Source organism: Canis lupus, chromosome 23 (assembly GCF_048164855.1).
Source record: "Canis lupus baileyi chromosome 23, mCanLup2.hap1, whole genome shotgun sequence".
Taxonomy (NCBI): Eukaryota; Metazoa; Chordata; class Mammalia; order Carnivora; family Canidae; genus Canis; species Canis lupus.
In genome coordinates this window covers 5,269,951-5,290,039 of record NC_132860.1, presented here as the reverse complement: position 1 = coordinate 5,290,039, position 20,089 = coordinate 5,269,951, and positions in this window count along the sequence as shown.

Sequence of the window (20,089 nt, the reverse complement as noted above, 5' to 3'; positions counted from 1 at the left end):
CACCCTCTGTCTCCCCTCAAAGTTCAAATCCATCCCAAAATGCAAAATATATTCCTCCCAACCCACCATCCCCAAAAAACTTATCCCATTCCAGCATTGACTCAAATTCCCAAATCTCGCCTAAATGCCATCGTATCAAAAAGTTCCAAAGCTCATTATCCAAATCATCTAAATCGGACATGCTTATCAAATTTCATTTTCCTTTGGTGAGAAACGTAATTTGCTTATTCCATGGTCACTATAATAACTTGGCATAGTAAGAAAACTAATAATACATAAGTGCAAGAAAATAGATTTTTGGTGATTTATTCATACCTTTTGCGTAAAAAAATAAATAAAAAATAAACATAAAAGAGTATTTACTCTGTGATTCCATTTATTTGTAGTTCAGACATGGTCACATATATCCATGGTGCTAGAAGTCAGAAGAGTGATACTATTGAGGGTAGAGTAAATATTAAATGGAAAGAGTAGGAAGCATAAGAGAAACTTCAGGAGTGAAAGAAATGTTCTGTATCTTGAGTTGGTTAAGAGTTAGAGAAGTATATATATATATTTAAAATTATATCAAGCTGGACATTTAAGATTTCTACATTCTATGAAATTCATAGTTACAAAATAAGTAAAAAATTTTAATAGTACAAAAAAGTACTTTTATTTTTCCATATGAAAACTTTCTGGAATGCTTTAAATGCTCTCAATAAATCAGAGACACTTAAACCTTTGTTAAGTAAGCAGAGAAGAGGCAAATATGAAAGACTGGGAGAAAGTCAATAACCTAGAAAAATGTCTCCTTCATATTTCATCACAGAGACTTTATTTCCCTTTATTTCCCTCAGAGAATATATTATATAATGGTTTATTTTAAGATAGCATCAGGACATCATTCAATACAACCAAGTTAAAAGCAAGCACTGTTTATTAGCATTTGCACATACACTTATATTTTAAGTTAATATATTTTAATTTAGGCTTATATGTGTCTTTAAAAATTTATTTTCTACTTTTCTGAATTTTTATTAACCCACAAATTTTCTGCAATAGTAGCATTAAAATAAAAGGGCTTTCAGTATATATCCTAGCATTATATTTCTCATCCATTATACAGATGAAGAAAATTAATCTCAAAAGCCTAATAGTATTTATAGTTAAGTGACAGGATATGACATAACATCAGTCTAAACTCTTTCTTTTCTTTAACAATTTCTTTGAGGGATAATTGATATATAAAAAAAAACTGCACATATTTTATGTGTTCAATAATGAGTTTGGACATATACAAACACCCATGATACCATTACAACCATCAACAGAGCAGAGCCTAAACTCTCAATTTTTATATTTTATTGCTTTTGTAAATTGAACTGCCGATTAAATAGTTCAGACAAAACATGCTGTAGGTTTGGTCTAGGAAAATCAGGATTGAGATACAGGATAGGATTCCTATGTCAAATTGTACTTCAATATCAAAAAGAATGGAATATAACCCATTACATTAAACATGATTAATGTGGTAAACCTAGCTTTAAAAAAGCAGTGTGTTCAATGAGTTATTCAATGACAGCTTTGCATAAAGAATCCATTCTAACTAAAAAAAAAAAAAAAAAAGGCAAGTGTAAATATTCAAAGTAAACAAACAAAAAGGTAAGAATTTACCAAGATGATGAAATCAACTCTAGTTTAGAAAAGGCTTGAATACCAGAGTACATTTTTCAGTGTCTCATGACTACAGCGTATGAAACGGTTTCCAGCACACAGTGTATCATGTCATCCTTGACCACAAGGAATGAAAGTAAAGGCTTAAGTAATTGAAAAAATCAATATGAATTTGTGTTTTAAATATATATACTGTTCTTTAACAAGTGGTATTGGCAGAAAACATTTGTGAAAATGAGAAAACATTGTATGAGTCTTTCTTTACCCTCTTACAGCTTACTTATTTTAAAAGTCAAGGATTGTTTTTTTTCTCTGAATATATTCCATAGGATCTCTACACATCACACCTTGCAAGATGTATAAAGTGAAAAAGTAAAAACCCAAATGTCCAAATGGTGTCAGTGAGTACTTGGGAGCTTTTCAAAAGATACTTTGCCATTTCCAATGTCACACAGTCATGGTTGGCACCTTGCTTACTGTGAATGCAGTACACTGAGTAATGTAATAAACATGAATTCGGGATAAGAAGGTTTTAGAGGATCATAGAAAAGGATAGTATAACATTGACCAGTTAAACTTCTGAAACAAGAATTCACCTTTATTATTCCATAGCACCTTTGTATTCTCAAGTTCTTTTCTATCTTGATTTATTCTCTTTACAGGAATCTAAAGCAGCATGGGTTGTGGTTGTGCTGCTAGAGAGTAGATTTGGTTCTCTTTCAATTTGCTTCAAGCTTTAATAGCTATAGTTAAATATTACCTTTGTCAATTTCCCCTTGAATTCAGTTATTCTCTGAGGACTTCCCCTTAAGTACAAAATATTTGGCAATCTTCTCAGTATGAGGGCTGTGATCTACTCATTTCTGATAACTATCATGGAAATGGAAAAGGTCTACAGCTATAGTTCTCAAACTTCAAAGCAGATCAGAAAAACCTGAAGACTTTGAGTGTTAATTTAGGTTTTCTCAAAACCCCATCTGTATTGCCTGTTTTCTTGAATAATTCCTGGCACAACTTGGGTTAGTGAGGGTCCTTTGAGAAGCTAATACTAAAATTAAATTAGAGGTAAAAGAGAGGAATTGGAGAAAATGCATGATAAAGATAAGGGGAGGGAGTCGTAAAAGATGGAATAAGCATTCAGATCAGGAAGTGAGAGAAAAGGGAAAGAAAATTTGAATGAAATGAGTCTTAGACTACAGCACACTTCTGAGGATGCTCTGTCAAGAATGGTGCAACAGGCCAAAGTTAGCATCTTGCAAACGTACCTGCATTAGTATATCTATTTCATTTGGTAATTGGCTAGAGCAGCCTTTGTGCAAAAATGAGGGCAGATCCAAAAGGATCTGATGGCTGCAGTTGGGGCCATCAGTTAATTTTGCTCCCTTGAACAGATCTCAGTGTCATATAATCATGGCCTGCACAACTTGTCAAAACAGACTTCTGGCTTTACCCTGAAGAGTTCCTCATTTACCAGTTTGGTGATGGGTTTAAGAAGTTGCATTTCTAACAAGTTGTATATTCATCTTACTGATCCAACAATCCCTTTATGTGAAATGCTATATATATATATATATATATATATATATATATATATAGCATTTGTTAGGTCACTTTCCTCTGACTATCATGGAGAGAGAATATATGTATTAAAATTAACTCTTTTGAGACAAAAAATTGTTGCAGAATTTTATTTAGTAATATAGTAAATAGTTTAGTGAGGGTTTAGAAAAATGCATACGTGCTGCTGGTGAAATTGCTTTAAAAGCACTTTGCTTCTATGAAAGAAAACCCCTGGGACTCCGTTATTCACTTGTCTAATTACCTCAGCAAAAAAAAAAAAAGTAACTTTTCTTTGTTGCATTTTAATAGTTAAGAGACTATATATTGAAACGATACATTGAAAATTCATAATGCATACAGGGACCAAGGTTATAGGGTGAGAGTATAGTCCGGGAAAAGAAATCCATTTAATTTCCGAAGTCTACAAAATGTGCAGACACAAATTCCAGTGCACTGTATCATGAGCAGGTGAAAAACATGGATTCAAAGATTCTCTTGCACCAGGAACACACAAACTTCTCCTGAGTATTTCCTTATATAAAATCAAAGTTTAGATAAGAATTATAGGGAGTAATTTGGATAGTCAGACATTATATCTAGAATTTGGAGAATAAGGAAAAATATTTTTCTCAGCAGCTTGGGGGAAAGGAAAAATGAAATCTAACATCTAGGACAAGACTGAGAAGGCAATGAAACTGAAAAATCAATGAAACCCATGTCCTGTGAAGCATATAGGTACTCAGTGGTCCTCAACAGATAACCAAATATCTCTTATTGTTGGAAACAAAGAGAATATTCAAGTTAAGAATGGCATCCATCCCCTGCAGCCATGGGGCAACAAATCAGTAGGTTCAGGGGAGAGACAGATGCTAAGATTCCTTGATCTGAGAACTAGCATAAGAGAAAGGATCAGTGCCCCCGTAATATATTCAACATTATTAATAACCAAATGAAACAGTAAACCATTAGCTAGCTAATAGCAGGAACAAGAACTCACCTGCAGACAGTGACTTAAAATTTGACTTCACTGGAAGAAAGCATATATTTATATATAAATACTGGGAACATCCTACAATTAATAACAAAACTCCTAAAACTGGGAATACCAATCGTATTCAAAGAAGAGATGAAGCAGTCATCAGAAATTCTTCCTGTATTCACACAGTTCAAGAAATATCACCGATTTGTTTGCTTCTAGTGAATGAGATTTCAAAAATGTCTTCAAAACCAGTTGTGTATATCCTGCTAGCCGTAACATACAAGTATGGATAATAAGACCCTTCACCATGGAATGTAGGCACAGCCAGCATGTGCTTTCTTGTTGTTGTTTATACATAATTTTTAAGTGAAGAGACCTCTACATTTTGGTTTTACTTGTGCAAGTTCAGATCCAAGCTCAGTCATTAAAAAAAAAAAAAAAAGCAATATTTGAGGCACCTGGTGGCTCAGTCATTTAAGTATCCAACTCTTGATTTTGGCTCAGGTCATGATCTCAGGTTTGTGAGAATGGGCCCTCTGGTGGGCTCCATGCTCACAAGACAGTCAGCTTCAGATCCTCCCTCTGCAACCCCCTCTAAAAAAAAAAAATAAAATAAGGAATATTTTATACCCAGAGATATATACAAGATAAATTCAATCTAACTCCCTCCATAAAGTTTGTAAAGCCTGACATGTATGAATGAATGAATGAAAGAAAGAAAGAAAGAAAGAAAGAAAGAAAGAAAGAAAGAAAAAATAAATAAATAATAAATAGATGAATAAATAAATAAATTGCTTGTGAAATTTAATGTTAATGAATTTAGTTGAGAGTGATGCGGTATAATTGCAGTTACATAGAATCCCTTAAGCCTAGTTACACAGTACAGTTCTATACAATCTCTACATTATTTTTTAATTGTTTCTCTGTAGGAATCGGTAAAAATATTAGTTACAGCACCTGAGGAATGAGTCTCCTGTTAACTTTCCAACGATCCTCTTCCTTGAACCTGCAGCACTCCGGCTTCACAGTTAATACCGTGGATTGTTAAGGCTCCACATCTGAGTGTTTAATACTAATTGCTGAGAAAATTAACCTTTAGACTGCAGCGCTCTATATTTAGTCTTCAAATAAAAGAAAAAAAAATATGAACTCTATTTCTAAAGGGATTTCGTTTTAATGCAGTATTTTAGGAAAAATGCGTGGAGCCAGCTACTTGAGAATGGTGTTCACGTTGTGCTGTTGCACTGAGGTGTTACATGTTTCTTAATGGGTTTTCATCCTTCCATGAAAAGGAATGTCATGTTCTATACCTTTATTTTGGTCCAGATTCTTCTTCTTCCACCCCATAGCAGGAACTGAAGGTACAGGGGAGGGAAACATTGGATAGTTTATATCTTGACTAAGTCTTGCTGCAGGATTAACAACCAAATTGAGTGGGAGCTGGAAATTATTTCCAACTGGGCAACCATAGACATTAGGAGGCCCTGTTAACACTTTTTCGGCCTGCTAACTTGAGTTTGACTATTTAATTTCAAGTTTATCTTCCTTAACGTACTGCTGTACTGCTATAGACTGAATGACTATGTATCCCCCAAATTCATATCCTGAAAGCTAATCCCCAGGGTGATGGCCTGTGAGAGGTGATTAGATCATGAGAAAGGAGCCCTTAGGTAGGGGATTAGTGCCCTTATAAAAGAAACCTTCTGCCACCTGAGTTTACAGTGAGGAGATGATCAGTGATGAACTAGGAAGTGGCCCTCATCAAATCTGCTGATGTCTTGTCCTTGGTCTTCTGCACCTTAAGATCTGTGAGAAACAGATTTCTGTCATTTACCAGGTTATGGTAGTTTGGGGATAGCAACTCAAGCCAACTAAAACAACTACACAGAGACTACAATGAAGGGCGGAGGGTAGGAAGCACTTTTAACATTATGCTGTGATGTTTCTTCATTTCAAGATTTTATTTTTTAGAGCATTTTAGGCTTATCTCACAAAAATGCTCAGAAAATATTACATTTGAAAGAACAGGGCCTTGGAGGAAGGCACATTTGTGCTTTCAGTACAGGCTTCATAAGAAATTGTAATTAGTATTCACTACGCAATACAAACAAAACTACCTAACTCTGGCAGATGAAAATATTTCAAATCACATTTTTCTTCTTTAACATTGAGGTCCTAGACCTTCTTTAGAATTTTATGCCTTTTTTTTGAAGCCATCAGAATACTATGAGCAACTTATTATCAGTAACAATCCACTGAAGCAATATGATACAGTCAATGGAAGAAAAACCATGAACTTGACACTGACTGCCATTTCAGAAATGCCGTCTCACAGTCATTAAGTAAAATGAACACAATATAAGATGATATATAATGAAATGTCAGGTTGAATTGAGTTGGCTACGACTGCTTAAGATATTAATATCAATATTAGGTTAACAATCGCAACAGTGCCCTTATATGCTACTTTGCTTCAAAGAGGAATCACATACATTGAGAGCTATATTTTACATAGTAAAAAAGTTTTGGTAGAAATCTTTAGGAACACAACTGGCAATGTTTTAATAAAAGAAAATGCTGTAGAACATCTATACAAATTTGTGATGTCAAAAAAAACTATAACCCTTTATTTGCATATGGTTAAACTTAAATCTTAAGTTAAACACTTAAACACTTAAATCTTGCCTCATGTGGCATATGATTTGCAAAAGACATAAATTGAACAAATTCACAACTAGACAACTCATTTATTCTTCCAGGTCTGTTGAGGTTTAATTGACAGATGAAATTGTAATATATTTAGAGTACACAATGTGATGATTACATGTGTGTACACATTATGAAAGGATTCTCATCATCAGGCTAATTAATATATCCATCTATATAGTTAGTTATTTTTTCTTTTTTTGGTGAGAATGTTTAAGATCTAATCTCTTAGCAAATTTTCATTGTGTAATAAAGTATTACCAACCATAGTAACCATGCTATACCTTAGATTCTCAAAAGTTATTCATAAAGTTACTAACACTGTGCGCATTTTGACCAAACTCTCCCTATTTCTTCCATCTCCACTCTGGGAAGCATAATTCTACTCTGTTGCTATGAATTCAACTTTTTTTTTTTCTTTTTAAAGATTCCTCATAAAAGTGATATCATGCAGGATTTGTCTTTTTCTCTCTGGGTTAGCAAAATGTTAAGTTCATCTATGTTGCCACACATGGCAGGATTTCCTTCTTTTTTTTAAGACTGAATAATATTCCATTGTACGTTTATGTAGCACATTTTCTTTATCTATTCATCCACTGATGGACACATAGGTTGTTTCCATATCTTGCTCTCATGAATTACACTGCAACAAACATGGGAATAGAGATAGTTTCTCTGAAGTCAGTGATTTTGTTTCTGTTGTATACATATCCAAAAATGGGATCGCTGAGTCATATGGTAGTTCTAGTTTTAAATTCTTGAGGAAGTTCTATACAATGATCCATAGTGGCTATACCAATTCACATTCTCACCAGCAGTGTATAGGGATTCCTTCTCCTTCATGTCCAGCATTTATTTCTTGTCTTTTGATATTAGTCATCCCAAAAGTATGAGGTGATATCTCATTGCAGTTTTAATCTGCCTTTCCCTGATGATTAATGACATTAAGCATCTTTTCATCAACCTGATAGTCATTTGTTTGTCTTCTTTGGAAAATGTCCGTTCATTCCCTCTGCCCATTTTTAATTTGATTGTTTTCACGGCCAGTGAACTGTATGAGTTCCTTATATATTTAAGATATTAACCCCTTATCAGATGCAAATATTTTCTCCCATTCTATAGGTGGCCTTTTCATTTTGTTGATGATTTCCTTTGCTGTTTTTAGTTTGATGTAGTCCCTCTTGTTAATTTTTTGCTTTTTGTTTCCTTTGCTTTTAGTGCCAAATTCAAAAAGTGATTGTCAAGACTGATGTCAAAGAGCTCATCTTAAATATTTTCTTTCAGGAGTTTTCAGTTTTAAGTCTTGGATTTATCTTGAGTTGATATTTGTATAAGATAAAGGTCCGATTTCACTGTAGATGGCTATCCAATTTTCCCAGCATCATTTATTAGAGAAACTATCCCTTCCCCATCGTGTATTCTTGGAATCTTTGTTGAAAATTAATTGTGTATGTGTGGGCATAACCAGTCAATTTAAAAATAATCCTTTAATTGTTTAAGCTTTTCTCCAAAATGTACCCTTTATTTGCCCACCTACATAAAAATTGAAATTGCCATCAATGGTATTATGAATGTTTTATTTCATGACTTAAAATAAATAAATTACATTCAAATCATACAAAGTGAAAAATAATTTTGGTATGACCACACAGTGAAATTAGAAAAAAAAATACATATATAGAAAGAGACACATTGTACATATTTTTAATTATTCTCTTCATTTTTATATCTCCATTTGCAACTTTTAGATATTACTATAAATTAATCCATATGTCTCTAATCCATTATTCTTAATGACGAAAGAATATTGCATGAGCTGGATGAAGATTAATTTATTGTTATTTTTTTCTACTGATGCATCCACACTTTCTACTGTTTCTTCCATGTTGTGATCTTTCAAGTCTGAATCTGATTATATTTACCTGTTTCCCATCCCTGACCCAAAATAACTTTTAAAGAACACAGAGCTCCGTATGTTTTACCTCTCTACCTCATTGACTCCCATATATCCTTCCATACTTCTAGCTACAAATACACATACAGACCCACACAGACCCACAGAGACTATTTTCTGGGTAGGTTTTGCTGTTGTTGCTGTTGTTGGGTTTTTTGTTTTGTTTTGCCAAGTGCCCAAAGTATCATTCATTAGTCTATTGCACTTATTATTGTAATATTATATTAATTTGTGATTTTGGTAGCTTTCAACCTCCCTGTTTAAAAAAATGACTTCCAAAAACATAGGAATTTATTTTTTCTGATTTTTGATTTTGTATTTCTTGTCACATCTTTAAATTTCTAGTGTTACATACAAATCATTGAGTATAATAGCCCTTAATAATATTTCATGAATGAATGAAAAAATGTATAGTAAATATATAAAATAAAAACAAGGTTATAAATGAAAATTAAAATATTATGACATTGAAAGTATAAATTGATATTTGAAAAAAGGTGAAATAGAACAAATATAAGTAGTTATATATATGTTTTGGGTTTTTGATTGTTTGTTCATTTATTTTTGAGAGAGAGAGTACACTCTCAAGCAGGGGGAAAAGAGCAGAGGGACAGAGAGAGAGAGAGAGAGAGAGAGAGAGAGAATCTTAAGCAGGCTCCACACCTAGCATGGAGCCTGTCTCAGTCTTAGAGCTTGATCCCAAAGCCCTGAGATCATGACCTGAGCTGCAATCAAGAGTCAGCTGTTTAACCAATTGGGTGCTCCAGGCACCCCAGTAGTTTTAAATATTCTAAACATTTGCAATTGCTAAATATAAGTTGAATTTTGAAGTATCTTAACAGAAAGCATTGGGATCCCTGGGTGGCGCAGCGGTTTGGCGCCTGCCTTTGGCCCAGGGCGCGATCTTGGAGATCCAGGATCGAATCCCACGTCGGGCTCCCGGTGCATGGAGCCTGCTTCTCCCTCTGCCTGTGTCTCTGCCTCTCTCTCTCTCTCTCTCTGTGACTATCATAAATAAAAAAAAAAAACAAAAAAACAAAAAAACAAAAACAAAAAACAGAAAGCAGAAGGAGAAACAGAAGAAAACATACAAATTGTTCAGATTAAATAGCTTGAAATTTCTTACACAGAACTTAAATCTAAAAAGAATATTTTTATTTAGGGCTTAACATAAAGTAATAATTTTCTAGTACACTTATTTTTTTTCATGCTTCTTTTAAAATCAATATCTCTTGGGAATAATGAGAATAATTATATTTATGAACACTTTATATATATATATATATATATTTTAATTGGAGTTCAATTTGCCAACATATAGCATAACACCCAATGCTCATCCTGCCAAGTGCCCCCTCAGTGCCCATCACCCAGTCACCCCAACCCCCCACCTACCTCCCTTTCCACTACCCCTTGTTCATTTCCCAGAGTTAGGTGTCTCTCATGTTTTGTCTTCCTCCCTGATATTTCCCACTCATTTCTCTCCTTTCCCCTTTATTCCCTTTTAAAGAATTATTGGGGAACATCTTTAAGGATTCCAGCACAGACTCACATCAATGTTTTATTAATCTTTTTTTTTTCAAATATGTATTTTCCTGCTTTGTTGAGGGAATGCTGGAAATAGTCGAATGTGAAAAAGAAAATAAGAGGAAAGAATAGAAGCATAAGAAAAGCTATATAACCCAAACATGAGTATTTTAGTTTGGAATTTGAGCTACCTCTGAAAAACCCGATTTTTTTCTTTTTTTTTTTTTAATTTTTTTATTTATTTATGATAGTCACAGAGAGAGAAAGAGAGGCAGAGACACAGGCAGAGAGAAGCAGGCTCCATGCACCGGGACCCCGACGTGGGAATCGATCCTGGGTCTCCAGGATCGCGCCCTAGGCCAAAGGCAGGCGCCAAACCGCTGCGCCACCCAGGGATCCCTGATTTTTTTCTTTAGGCTTATATAAGGGGGAAGAAGAGCATGCAGCTTGAGGAAAGGACCAGGGCCAAATAAGAGGAATGTCCTTTTGGAGGACTGCTTGAAAGTCAGTAAGACTGAAAAGAAACAGAACAAAACAAGGCACTTGATGATTATATTCAGTGTGAGAACAGAAAAGTAAGGAGGGGACAAAATGTGGAGGACTCTAAGCAATAGGCTGAGGATCTAAACTTGACATTTTTGCCCAGAGTCAGCCCAGGCCTTACTCTTTTAAAGTCAGTGGAGACAATGTTACTAAAGAAGAATTAAGAAGTTATTTCGAGTCACTGAGAGATGTCCAAATCTTGTCAAGTGTTTGATCTGTTTTTGAACACATAGTTTTCTGGTCTTGAGATATGTACAATACTTTGTACAAGCATGTCATTGATAGAGCCAAATGAGGTATTCCAGTGCGCAATGTCTTAGAAATGTGTCATTCTTGGAGAAGGAATTTAGATGATCCTTCCTAGAATTAAAGATGCAGAAAAACAATCTATCTTCCAATTAAAATAATATATTTGAAAAGTCACTCTAATAAGTGTTGTGAGTACTGTTAATTAATATAAGTCATTTGGAGCCTAATTTCTACTATGTGAACTCAGGATGCTGCATCAATACGGTTCCATTCTCCATTCACACACAGCCCATCCATAACTGAATAATGGCAATCCACATGTCATCAAAACCAGAGAAAATGAGAGGACTTGATTAAATTATTGGACCAGATTTTACCCTTTTTGTGATTGAAGCTATGATCAGTGAATAAGGAATAACAGAATGAGAGAAGGAACTTGAAGATTTTGAAATATAATTTGAACTATCTATTCTTTAACAAATACTTATTTAGCACATACTATGCACCAAGCACTCTTCTCAGCACTTTATAAATATTAGCTCCTATAACCCCCGTAACAACCTTTCATAGTAGATATTACTATTGTTTTATTCTTGTTTTTAGAGAGGTATATATAGAGAGAAGAGGCAGAGGGAGAAGGAGAGAGAGACTTTTAAGCAGACTCCATGCCCAGGTGGAGCCCAATCTCACAACCCTGAGATTATGACCTAAGTGGGAATCAAGAGTCAGATAACCAGTGGAGTCACCCAGGAGGCCCTACACTAGCTATTACTATTATACTCATTTTACCAATGAAATATGAAGGTTATAATCTCATGGAACTTTGCATGATGCAGTTCATGGCAGAGCCAGGAAGACAAGTTCTTTCCATTACTTTAAGCATTTTTCAAGTTGTCTTATCAGTTATTTCCCAGAAGTCATCAAATTTGTCACCATTCACATATTCATCACGATTCTTAGTGGTAGGGATATACAATCAAACTAAAATCCAAGTCTCTGTCTTCTATGAATTAACATTTTTACTGGAGAAGAAAAGAAACAAATAAGAGTATAAATAAGATTATGTCACAACAGAATACATAAGCCCCATGAAGGAAGTAAACCAGATTTATGTAATGGGCAATAATTGGGAGTTAATCTTTCTTTAATTACTATCAGTTTGCTAGGAAAAGTTGCTAAGGAGGTAATCGTTGAATTCATTCCTAAATAACCAGAAGAAGCCAGCCATATGAAGAGTCAGGGCAAGGGAAGGGATTGCAGGAATGACAAAAATGGGTATGTAGGCCTTAGAGTGGGAATGAACTTGGTTTGCTCAAGAAACAGAAAGAAGGTAAACGTAGTTAAAGCATAAGGAGTGAGGGACAGCAGACTGAGGCCCGTGGATATAGCAAGGGAGCCCATACTTCATTAGTGAAAATCTTTAGTGGGCGGCTGAGCGGCTCAGTCAGTTAACCATCTGACTCTTGGTTTCAGCTCAGGTCCTGATTTCAGGGTTGTGAGATTGAGCCCACTGTTGGGTTCCTCGCTGGGTAGGGAGCCTGCTTAAAGTTCTCTCTCTCCTTCTCCCTCTGCCCCTTCCCCCACCTTTTAAAAAAATCTTTAGGATAGTTTTAAAAGCAAGGAAGAAATATTACCAGAAGAAAGATATTGAATGTTCTTGTACTTGCCTAGTGAAGAGAGTGACAGATTAGAATCATCAAAACTAAAGGCACTGCATTCAACTCTTCTCTGTATTCTATTTTTAATGACAGCTTATTAACATGTGCAGAAATATTTCCACATTTAATAGACAATAATTTATATTAGTGCACAGGAAAATACAGATTTCCTTGACATATTTCCCTTTATCATGGAGGTGGTATATACAGAGCTTTTGCTCCACAGTGAGAAGACTTAGGTCCTTTATACTATCTAATTTATAATTCAGAAAATGTATTTTCTTCCTTTAATTGTACATTTTCTGCAATTTCCATCATAATAAATTTTATAAGGAGAAATATATATGTTTTTGAGCCTTATTTTTAATCTATTTTTCTGAATTTAAACCATTACATACCAAAAAAATTCCTTTGTTTTGGCAATAAGGCTACCATTAATCTTTAACCTCTTTTAATTATATGTAATGATCATTAGCTCTTATTTGAATTTCACAGATTCTTTGAAAAAAATCAAGGCGGTTTAATTCATTTTAAGGTATATTTTATTGATTTGTTAATGTCCTCATGACCAAATCCCAAGCCTTTGCTGACGGGAACATGCCCGGTGTTTGCTAGTGCAGGCTAAAATGTCCAGCATCTGGCTATGGCCCTTGGTGACCCCTACCTTTTCTGAGAACCCAAGACAGAAGGGGAGGAGGGGAATCTCTGCTTCTCCTGATGCCCATCCCACAGTCCTGCCTCCATTCAAACAACCTCTGGACGGAAAGCAGTTATTTTTTGGGCTAAGGCTTAGCTTACTGCTTCTTGTCCATGCTGTAGAAATCAGAAGCAACTAATTAGACATGAAAAATGAAATGAAATACACACATACATACATACATCCTACCGTAGATCATGCATGCTGCACTCTGCTAAGGAAATATTCATGTGATAGTAAAGCAAAGGTTAAACTCACCTGTGCTAACTATATCAGAAACCTCAATTTCCATCTATTCTTTGTAAATTGTCATTGTTTACTTCTTTAAGGGGTCTTGCTTATGTACCAGCTGTCAAGTTGTGGTTTTAATACCAAAATTACCGGAGCCTTCATCCACCCCCAGAGTTCAAAGTACCCTGTCAAGTGTATAAGGTAGAAATAGAGTTCTACATATCCAGCTTCTCCAGCAGATCCTCCAGGCAGGAAATCACTTCTAGCACAGAGGACAAGTATTAAGGAAATGAAGACAAAAAAGCCAAGAATGTTACGTTATAATAGTGTTTTTCAGCTTCAACACTACTGCTACTTTGGGCCAGATAACTATTTGTTGTTGGAGCTATCCTGTGTGTGACAGGAAGTTTAGCAGCTTCACTGACCTGTTCTTATTCAATGACAGTAGTAGTCCCCTCAGTCATGACAATCACAAATGTCTCTATATATTGGGAAATATCCCTTGAGGGCAGAAATGAGCTCGGTGGAAAACTGCAAGTCTACAGGATGAAATGTCATAAGGGCATCACAATATTTAAGAAAATATCCTAATATGATAAAATATTCAATATATCAAACAGAAGAAGTAGGGTATACTCATTCACTCTCAAACATAATGTTGGCTTTATTTTCTTCACAGCATTTATCCCTGACGACTGATCATTCATAACTAGAATGTCAGCGTCATGACAGCCAAATTTTCATTTATCTTGATCATAGCTGTATCCTCAGAGCATAACATAGGAAGGTACCTGTGCTATGTGTTCAATAAGTCTTCCAGTTTTTTGTTTGCTTTGTTTGTTTTAAAGATGTTATTTATTTGAGAGTAAAGAGAGTGAGAGCACAGAGGGAGAGGGAGAATCAGACTCCCCACTGAGCAGAGAGCCTCGGACCCTGAGATCATGACAGGAGCCAAAGTCAGACGCTCAACTGACTTAGCCACCTAGGTGCCCCAGATTTTCCAGTTCTTAAATCAATATATATAATTATTAATTCTCATATATAAATTATTAATTTTGGTTGACATTTCAACTACCTAAAAAGAAATGGAGTAGGTATTAGACTATATATGTATAGTATGTATATATATGTCTATACATATATATATATATATATAGGAGATAAGTATACCTCTGTAAAATTATTACCACAATCTATGCCATAAATATATCCAACACCTTCAAAAGTTTCCGCTAACCCTCTTTATTCACTATTAAGTTCATCTTTAGTTAAGAAAAATCTACTTTTCTGTATTTGGATAGAAACAAAGAGAGAAAATGGGAGGGAGGAAAAAAATCCAAGAATGAAGTCTTAGAATAATAGAAGAACATTTTCCAAAGAAAAGACACAAATCTATCACAGGTCCATCGAAAGCTAAGCATGATGAAGAACTAAATCTCCACACCCAGCCACAGTCACACAAGCACACACACACATGTACACACGGGGGGGGGGGGCACACACACACACCCTATGAGTTTCAAGATGAAAAAAAGAAAATAGGTTATCTCAAAAGAGTAAGAACCAGACTGATTTTTCATTAACAGCACCATATACCAGACAACAAAAAGCACTGACTTTTCCATTTTGAGGGATAATAACTTGAACCAAGAACTTGATACCTATATGTACTAATAACAAGTATTTATATTATCTATCTCACAGCATGCCAGGCATTTCTCTAAGAGCTCTACATATACTACCTGATTTAATCCTGGGAGTAAGATACCATTAATAACCCTGAATTTTGGATGAGGATTTAGAAGCACAGAAGAGATAAGTAACTTTCCTAAGGTCAACAAGGAACAGTGCTGGGATTTAAATAACGGCCTCTGGCTTCGAAGTTCTTAATGTTAATCACTTTTCTATTCTACTCTGTGAAATCCATTTTGAGTGGGATGGTAAAAACAGGTTAACAGTTCAATGACTCATTTTTCTTTTTTTTTTTCATCTTGTACATAATTTCTGAAGGAAAGAAAAAGTAGATTAGGAAATTATACTACAAAACCAAAAAGAATTCCAGGAATAGGAAAAATGTTAGCTACAAAAACTAATGTTCTTTAACAAAGGAAAATGTTCAGAAAAGTTATGAGAACAGCTGTGGACCTTGCCTAGGCCATTTTGAAGCTGAAGATGAGAATGCTCCAGGAGTTGTAGTTTTAAAAAGAGAGTAGATACCATGTAACATATACTATGATGAAGAGAATAAATAATCTTAGATATGTGACAAAGATAATGCCTCTTATGAAAGGAGAAGGGGAGAAAATAAAATTCAAGAAGAATAAAATAAATTCAAACAAAATGACAACCCATCAGCCACATCTGGATTCAGAGGTGTTTGGAGGGTGCCGTGGATTAAGTGTCTCTTGATTTTGGCTCAGGTCATGATCTTGAGGTTGTGACATAAAGCCCTGCATCAGGCTCCAAGATGAGCATGGATCCTGTTTAAAATTCTCTCCCTCTCTCTCTTGTCTGCTCCTTCCCATCTCAATCTCCCTCTCTCTCTTAAAAAAACAAAATCTGGATTTAATTATTAAGTAGACTAAAATTTATTGTGATTCTTAACCATTGATGAAGTTCAAAGAAAGATAACTAATTAATGCTTCACACTTGAAATTTCCTTGAAGTGGTTTAGTTTGGTAATACAGATTAATATTTCTTTTGAAAAGTCTAATCTCAGTACTTCGATCTGCAATGAACCAGAACTGTATCATTATAATAGCGTAAATATTATTCCCTGCCTTTTTTCAACCTGTGGATTTAACATGTAGACAACAAAGAAATGACTTAATTTTGGTTTTAAGATAATATATACATTATAAAGCTTAAGAATGCAAAAGCAAAGTTAAAAGTGACAGCAATTGTGAAATAGAAGTGGGAGGGGAAGGAGAGGAAATTGTAGGGATGCTAATATCCTCCTTTATCCTTTTTCTTTTTTTTTTTTAATTGTATTTAAGTATTTATTTTGGAGAGGGAAAGCATGAGCAGGGAAGGGCCAGGGGGGCAGAGAGAGAGAGAGAGATGGAGAGAGACTCTGAAGCAGACTCTATGCGGGCCATGGAGTCCCATACGGGGCTGATCCCACCATGGTGAGATCATGACTTGAGCTGAAAACAAGAGGCAGTTAGTTAACCAACTGAGCCACCCAGATGGCCTAATAGTGCCATGAGGTATATATAAATAATGTGCATTATATATGTGTGTGTGTACACATATGTAATCTGTGAAGTGGAGAGATATCATTTAAATTTTATTGAAGAAACATTCTTTAACAGCTCTCTTCAAGTTAGAATGTAACCAATGAGAAAAAAACAAAACAAAACAATGTCAATTAAAAATTGACAAAAAAAAAAAAATGGGAGGACTTCTGGCTATGGTAAGTGACCTCACTATCTCTCATCAAAGTGAATGTATAGATATTGATTTTGGCAAATAAAGAAATAGGACCATAATTATATTAGAGTGCTAGAATTAGCCACGAGTAGAAAATTAAAAATAAAAAATATATATTTTGAAATGGCTAGCTTCAGGGCTTGGTACTGAAGTTTGCAAGGGAGAAGGTAGAAAAGAATAGCTTAATATTTAATTTTATGTTAATTCATTTTGTTTAAACAGCCCTTTCTTCTTACAGCCACTTAGTTGAGTATGACCTAATCCATTGATTAAAGAATACCTGTATATAAAATACCCGAACCTTTTTCAGAAGAGAGAAAATTATTATTAATATTTGAAACCCTTGCTTATATACTCATTGTGAGGAGCTGATATTTGCCTCAAAAACTTTAAGATATTCTTATTTGTATAGTCCTACATATTTGGCACAGGTTACTTTTCACTAAATATATTAACCTTCTTCCAATCCTCAGATGATCTTTTTTTTTTTTATTTTCAAATATGCTTTGGTGTAATTATGCATTAAAAAGGATGTATGTTTCCCAGGTCTCTACAACCCGAAGCTGTTATACATCCCACCCTGAATTCCCAAGTTGAAAACCTGATTAAATTTGGCCTATTTGATTCTTGAATAAATGTAGCCCCCCCCCTTGCTTTTGATATGTTAAACCTTGAGTTATTTATTTGAAATATACAATTTATATTTCTACTTATCTTCATTTCAAAAATTTAAGAGAACCAGGATATTAAAGCATGACTATTAATAGAAAACACACCTTGAATTTTTAACATCATGAGGACACTGTACTAGTTTTATTATTATGCTTTGAGTTAGAAAATCATACATTCAATAAGCTGCATCTTAAGATTTTTCAGGTGTTCACCACAGACAGTGATAAACAAATGCAACTCTGGAATACTGAGTAATTTGTCACCCACTGCAGTGAACTAAAGTTAAGCAAAAAAGAAGAAACCCTACTGGTCATTGGCTAGCAAAAGAACATAAATTGATCACTTCAATGTTGTATGGCTTCATCCACGCACAGGGCAGGGAATAACAAAGCATTTTTAAATACCTGAAATGATTTATCAAATGCTAAGAAATTACAACTAGGACTTAGAGGAACACAGCATACTCAAAGTACTGTACAGCCATATCTTGGTAAAAAACAAAAAACAAACAAAAAACAAAACAAAACAAAACAAAAAATCTGAAAATTAGATTTGCCTTGCAAAGAACTGCTCAAAATTCTTAAGTCATCAAATTACAGATTTCTTTCTAGCATGGATTTGCACCGAATAGCGTCATGCTTGATTCTATCATTACTTCTTTCTCATGCTCACCTATCAATAATAATATCTTAGAACAGATATACAGGAAATCCATAACAAGTCAAGCAAGGACACAGGGATGGGGCACAGGACAGGTTAAATTTATTTTGATTGCTTTATTGTATTGTACATTTCCTTTGGGTACAAAGGCACCGTGTCAGGGCACATTGTTATAACTACATTTTATTTAAAAGTTTAAAAATATCTATGTTGACATATGAGAGTAACTTAGTAATAAATCACAAGTATAAGGATCAAGGAAAATGACTCTTCATTTCTAAAAGGCAAAGGCAAGCAGACCGTTTCCCCTTCTTTCTTTTCTTAAAAATAGTCTTGGAGGCATAGTGAACCCAAACTCATAATCTTATTTTGGAGTAAAGATTACTATCTCTGGGATTAAGCCCACCACCAATTTTTATAATATAGTGATACCTCCCAGAATTCAGGCCAAATCACCTGTCGGTATATGAGAATCTACCTCCGGAATGAATTCAGGAGCCTCCCATGAGATAAAAGAGTGACTGCCAAAAAGTACAGTCATTCGTCTACTAGGAAGATACAAGAAGTTGCTGTTCTTTCTTTTGTTTTGCTATACGAAATATATGGGATTTCGTTCTAAATCACTTTCATGCTCCCTTATGTGCACAAATCACTGTTAATGTTGACTCACAATACTTTGTGTTCTCTCTGTCTCCTGTATTGGTATTGAGGAATCTTTTTGTGGACTGGGTTGTTTTATTTCTCCAGCATAGGTAAAGGTGACATAACACAGAATCCCATACTAGTAAATTTTAATAATTAGATATGAAGTCAGGGTAGGACAATAAGACGCCAAAAGTACTCAAGAAGGAGACAACTCATAATCATATATACTGGTCAGATACTCAGCTATAAAAATGTTCTAAAATAACTCAATGAGGAGATTACACAAAGTTGGATTTTCAATTGGAAATTCAAAATATTGCATTTTTTAAGAGATTTTACTGGGCTGATTTATAATCTATCTTCCTGATCTTTGAGGAAGTTTTCTCCTGAACTACACCACACTACACACATAGATTTATTAAAATTATTTATTCTTCTATCTCTTCTACATGATTCTAAACTGCGAAATCTAAATATTTCTGGGGATCCCCGGGTGGCTCAGCGGTTTAGTGCTGCCTTAGGCCCAGGGCGTGACCCTGGAGTCCCAGGATCAAGTCCCAGGATCGAGTCCCACGTCAAGCTCCCTGCATGGAGCCTGCTTCTCCCTCTGCCTGTGTCTCTGTCTCTCTCTCTGTCTTTCAAGAATAAATTAATAAAATCTTTTTAAAAATTAAAAAAAAAAATAACCCTTTCTACCCTCACACTCTGCCTTTACACTGAGAATCAGAATCATCTTCACCGTCTACATTAACCTGATTTTGCTCTTCCACTGTCTTCATTAATATTTATTTATTCTTCCCAGACTACTATGCTAATGCAGATAGTTTGAAGATTCTTTATAGGAACTTCCCAAAATGCCCACCATCTCTTCAACAGAAGGAATCAACAGACACTTGGCTTCTTGCAGTTCTTTGAATTTC